We start from the raw sequence: 6,000 nt of genomic DNA, 5'->3' as shown, positions 1-6,000 counted from the left end.
AAGACATTCTGGAGAGAGTCTCAGTTCATGCAGCATTAGAAAACTGATGTTAGGGCTTCATAGGTCTAAACCACAGATTTCCACTCTTGGGGTAGTTTGGTGTTAATGCTTTTCAAGAACTGGTTGTTAATGATCAGGAAACTACTAAATTAAAGACTCTGGAAAGTTAATTGACTGAACACTTTCAATTATTTATTGGGGAAGGGAATCCTTGCCTGTAAACAAAACCAGTGTAGGGTTATTTCATGTCAGGAGCAGTAACAACACATCAAGTCATATGCAAACCATGAGTTAGGGCCACTGAAATCATCAACAGGGTTTAGACTTCAAAAATAATAAATTTGGATTAATCTCTATTTGTATTCAGTTTTCTGAAGCTTTAAGACTTGCTCTAATGCCATTTTATAAATATTCTTGGTAATCATAAAAGCTGAAACTTCCACTAAAAATTCTGACAATTCTCACTTTCTCAGAGGCTTCTGGAGAAAATGAAATTCTATGGCACTGACAGTGCAACTGCAAAGGCTGCCAGCAAGGAAGGCGCCTTTCTAATCCAGACTGAAATTCTGAGCAGATTTCCACCCCACATGAAGCAAAGAGCATCTTTTCAGTTAGCCCAAATCACGCTTCGTGTCTTTCTGCCATAAGCAGGGCAAAGGAACCATGTCTGGTGTCCCTTGGGCCATCTTAGGTCCAGGTATGGTGTGGTAATGGAGAAATTTGCTGTGGTCTGTGGAGGGACATAAGGACAGGGCTGTGTTTGCCTTGTGCAGGTGAATTGTCACTATGCTTTGGGTGTTGTGGGAACATCCCTGCACCTGCCCACAGCAGTGGGCTCCAGCTACTGCCTCCCTAGCCTCTCACACCATCCTCATCAGGATGCATGCTGCATGGCTGCATGGCTGCATCCTGGCAGCAAAGCTGCTCTGTGCACACAGCTCTTCAAATGGGCTTTGGCATTGTGGGAGATATTTACAGTCAAAATTTGGTATCTGTTTTTAGGAAATGCAGAAGTTTGGTGGCTGTCCTTGAGGATGTGCCTTGAGGAGCATGAGGGCAGTTTAAATGCAAAATCTGTACACAGCTGGGAAAGTTTCTTTCCAGTGCCATAGGTGTTTGATTAATCAGATTAAATGTAGAGGTCTCTATGGGCTAAAATAATGAAAAAATTGTCCTGTCCCAAAAAACTGCATACAGGTAGCCCTCTTCACCAAGAAGGATTTGCCCCATACATCGTTCCCCAACATCAGTGAGCTCTGTTAGACATTCAGCCCCCCGACACATGGGTCTTTTCTCCTCAGAACTTTTGGGGTGGTGATGGAGCCTTTGCTTCTGGTTCCCAAGACTTTAACCCATGATAGTTGTGGCTGTTTATGTCTTACACTCTTTCATCATCCTGGAAGAAGGGAGCAGCTGTAATGCCACCCAGTTAAGCCAGACTTGCTGTGAGATGTTTGCAGACTGCAGTGTGAGCTGCTGAGGGAGCGGTCCCTCTCCAGCTCCTTGCAGATTCCTCATCCCACACTCAGCCCAGAGCTCATTTTCTTCTCCTCACACTGAGTTACATATCTTTTCCCCAGGGGTTGTGCAAACTGCACAGTGACTCTTTTTCAGCCTCCCAGCCAGCCTGTGCACCTGTTTTTGATCAAAATTTTTTCTACTGTAGCTCTTGTTGGCTCAGAAAAGTGCTTTGACAAGCTTGAAATTTCCTGCCTCAGGAAGGAATAACATCTCTCTAAAAGAGCTCTGTGGGTTCTGTTGGAAAGGTATTACCCATGAGCTGCAGAGAAAGCTGGACTTATTACAAGGATCAGAAACTGAAACAGCCTTTGTCATGGCAGGACTAAAGATGTCTCAGAGCTCTTGGCTCCAACAACGTAACCCACAACTTGGCCTGCTGCCCTTGTGACATGGCACATTTATTAAGACACTTATCAATCTCTGTTTCTTGTGCTCAAAAGTTTTCCTACCCCGGTTCAAGAAAATACATCATATATGATGTCCCTGTAAGGAATAAGACAGACAATCTCCAGCTGAACCTGGTAGGACAGAAAATGAGGCTGATGCTGCAGCTGATTGTGACTCATCCAGTCCCCTTTCCCCAGGGACATGAAGAAAGCCTCCCTGAAATGGCAGAAATATTCATTCAAGTTTCAATGCTGGAGAAGAAATCTATGAGGATGTCAGTGTCTGTACAACAGCCCCCTTGAGTTTTGTCTCCACTCTCCTTGACCCGTGTACTGATAGAACTTTCAGTAAGCTATTTATCAGTAAATAAATAAACCAGCCATCATCATATCAACATATGGTGACAGTGACTGAGAGCTACCCTATTAATTGCTGACCCCATTTCTATTTCAGTCACTTGGCATGTCCTCTAGGAAATGAATGGGATCAGTCCTGATAAATCCATTTTCTCTGGCACCAGATAATCTGCTTTCAAGCTGGAGCAGATGCTGAGTTGCCCATACTGGCAGCCTGCTGCTGGATGACCAAAGCGGCTGTAGTGCAATGTGACTGCATTCCTGAAGACTTGTGTTGGCTCCCCTTTGTTCAATAAATGGTTTTGCTACATGGTATTGTGTCCTAAAATGGCCTGCTGATACATCAGAGAATGGGCCAGGTTGGAAGGAACCAGAGGATGTCATCTGGTCCAGCCTTCCTGCTCAAGCAGGGCCATCCTAGAGCACCTGGCACAGGATTGTGTCCAGGCAGTTCTTAGACACCTCCAGTGAGGGAGCCTCCGCAATTTCTTTGAGAAATAAGGTCCCAAAGATTATTTCCTGAATGAATGACAACCTTGAATTTGGGTGTTAAACCAATGCAGAAAGGCTGAGTGTCTAACAACCAGAGGGGAATGAAGAGAGGTAAGGGCTATTTGAATTACTCAAGGGCCCAGATCTCCTATTTCAGCCCCAGTCACTGGGATATGAGACACCATACTGTGGTAGTTGGGACCTTCTCAGGTCCCTGTGCCAGAGCTACTCTGCTTTGCAGTGAAATGGGGCAGTTCTTTGAGAGGTCAGGGATGGAGGGAGTGTACAAGAAATGAGAGTATGCAAGACAAGGAGAATGCTTGCCATAAAACACTTAATTGTCTAGAGGCACAGAAACTGCACCCCAGCAGTGGGTGCCCTGAGTGCTGGAGTGAAGAGTTGGACACAGACTTTCAGACTTTCTCTCTGGCTCCAGCAGTGCTCAGTGCCCTGCACAGGCACAGCTGGAGCTGGGGGCTGGAAGAGCTGCCTGTGTGCCCTCCATCAGCCTTCTGCAGGCAGGTGTGGGCTCCCACCCCACCGAGAAGAGAAGGCAGCTCAGTGGGACCCTGGCTGCCAGAGCCCCTTCCCAAAGCCTTGCACTCACCATGCCCCTCACTCGGGCCCTGGTGCAGCCCCACAGAACTGTGGGCACCTGAGCGAGGAGGGCAGAGGAAGCCATGGCTCTGGAGCTGGAATGCCCTCCCAGAGCAACACGGCTGCTCTCCCTCGGGACATTTTGTTTTCACTTTATTTGTGTCCCTGGGACCCAGCTGCTTAGCAACTGGATAAAATTGTCACCAAATGCTGGCATTGCCCCCCTCACCAGGGCAGTGGCTGGGCTGTGTCCTTGGGGGGGCTGTCTGCCAGGAAAGGTGGCCACACAACCCTCATGAGGGTACCCCCCCCATGCCTGCCCTTGTTTTCCTGGGTGGCCTCTCCCAAGGCGTGAGGGAATTTGGCCCTCATGCATGGCAAACACTGCACTGCAGGTAAAGCATGAAGGCAGCTCCATCTGTCTCTGGGGGCAAATGAAACATGGACGCTTTTTGGATCTGTGATAAATGCTTTTTTGACTCTGAAGGACCAGGAAAAAAAGCACATGTCAGGTAGTCCAGTGAAGTACCTGAAAGGCAATTATTCACCATTTCTGCTGTATACTTGGGGGAGATGAATACACCATCTTACTTTGGTTCAGGGCTTTTTATCTTAAAAAAAAAAATTAAAATTGCAATTAAGAGTTACAGCTATATATTCCTTGGGCCAGAAGAAGAACAGGCATGTAGGCATGTATCTAATGCCTGCAGCTCTGTTTGAGTCCTCTGCCTCTGTGGATAATACTCAAAGAGGTATCCAGGCTGCCCAGGAGGCCAAATCCTGCTCAGTGGAGCTCACTTCCTTTGAAGAGTCATGCAAAGGACAAAGGATGAAAATAAGAGATTTTAGGAGAGCAATTTATAACACACTTGCCCTTATAAGTGCCTGTCGTGCAAAAGATAGTTGCTGGCAATTGCTGACATCTTGTGTGTTTACCTCAATCAGCAAGTATTTATAATTAATTTTTAAAATGCTGAAGTTCCAGCCTTGCTGGGAACATTGCAAACTGCCCTCAGCACTCTGATGTTCTTCCAAAACACATGCTGCCACAAGTCAAAAAGCACAAAGGCTCACATATTTCAGGGGGGTGGTGGGGGACTTGTGGAGAGATAATGCAGTTCAAATGAAAATTATTTAGATAACTCATCTCAATCCACAAATATTTAATTTTCATGACTGGAAGCAACCACAAGTGTTATAAATAGGGTGAACTGCCACATCACTTCTAGCATTTCTCCTACCTGACACCACAGCACCACACTATGGAGGATTTGGCAGCAGTGGGATGGCCAGATTTCAAATTTTTTCTTTCCCCTAACTCTCCCAACAATGTCTTGTGCACCACCTGTGCTGACACACAAGTTTGTAGGCTCCCAAAAGACCTAGTGGGACTTAAAATAGGTCTGTAACAAAACCAAAAGAAAACACAAACAAACCCAAACACCTACCAAAAAAACCAAAACAACAAGAAACCCAAAAAAACCAAAACAACCAAACAAAACCACCCAAATCAAAATAAAGATGCAGCATTGCTGAGCCACTCCTTGGCAGCTTTCTGAAGAAGCATGGGATGCTTCTCACCACCCTTGTGCCCACAATGTTTACTGATGGTTTCTGTCTCTGTTTGTATGGAGAAAAGGCAGAGCACAATTTCACAGTTTTTCAGATCTTTTATTTTTTAAGGTAGTTTTTTCATGGTAGCTTTCACTAACTCTCTTCTTGCCTCCGCAAAAGGCTAGGAAGAAAACTTACTGCAAGGCAGGAAAATGCTATTGCCAAATCTACCATCATGGTGGTTAGGGTGGTGGATGTGGGGGAGCTTGGGGCAAACTGCAAGTGAATACCCTCACCAAAGGTTTGTGCCTTGAGTTGATGTTGTTCCTTTAAACTCAGAAGTGTGCCATGTCTTGGAGCACTGCTCAACATCTTGGGGTGCTGAGGCAGCTGAGAGGACACAGGGGAGCAGAGGAGAGACAATCAGCTCCAGGGCAGCAGCCAGCCCCTGCTAACATCTAACCTAAGGCTTTAGCAGCAGGTTTAGGGTGAGATTTCCATTTTGTTAGGTAGTGGGAAAGCATGCTCAGATTACAGCCCTGTAGCTAAGTGATTCTTAGTTTTTTCCACTCATATAATCATGAAAAATGACTCTCATGTTCCCCATTAATGTTGCTATTAGCAGACAAGGCAGGGCTTCCCAGCATGAGCCATTCTTGCTAACAAGGTCTGTGTGCACCACATTAAGGACTGTACCACTCCCAGCTTTCCGAGCACTGGAAGGGATTTGCCATAGCTCCTGTAATGGTACAGAGCCAAAATACATCTGCGTCTCATGTCAGAGAAGGCAGCAAGACCCTTCAAGGTCCTTGATTAAAAGAAAAGAAGACCAGCAAGCCCAAACTCCTGCTTCTGGGCAAAGTTGCCCTCCTGCTCCAACACCAGGCGGGTGCAGTGCTGAGAAGGACGATTGTGTTCAGGTGGGGCTGTGAAATCAAACATCTCACTCTCCCACTCAGTCACTCACTCAAACAGTCTAATAGAACACAAAGCCCCCTCCTCACCAGGGATTCCATCTTCATGCTGCAAAAGTTACTGCCAGAGTTACTCTTCCCTTTTTAAGGTGGGCCTTGCTCCAGTGCAGAAAGGAAAA

Source organism: Motacilla alba, chromosome 3, assembly GCF_015832195.1.
Source record: "Motacilla alba alba isolate MOTALB_02 chromosome 3, Motacilla_alba_V1.0_pri, whole genome shotgun sequence".
NCBI classification, from domain to species: domain Eukaryota; kingdom Metazoa; phylum Chordata; class Aves; order Passeriformes; family Motacillidae; genus Motacilla; species Motacilla alba.
Note: the sequence above shows the minus strand (reverse complement) of the source record.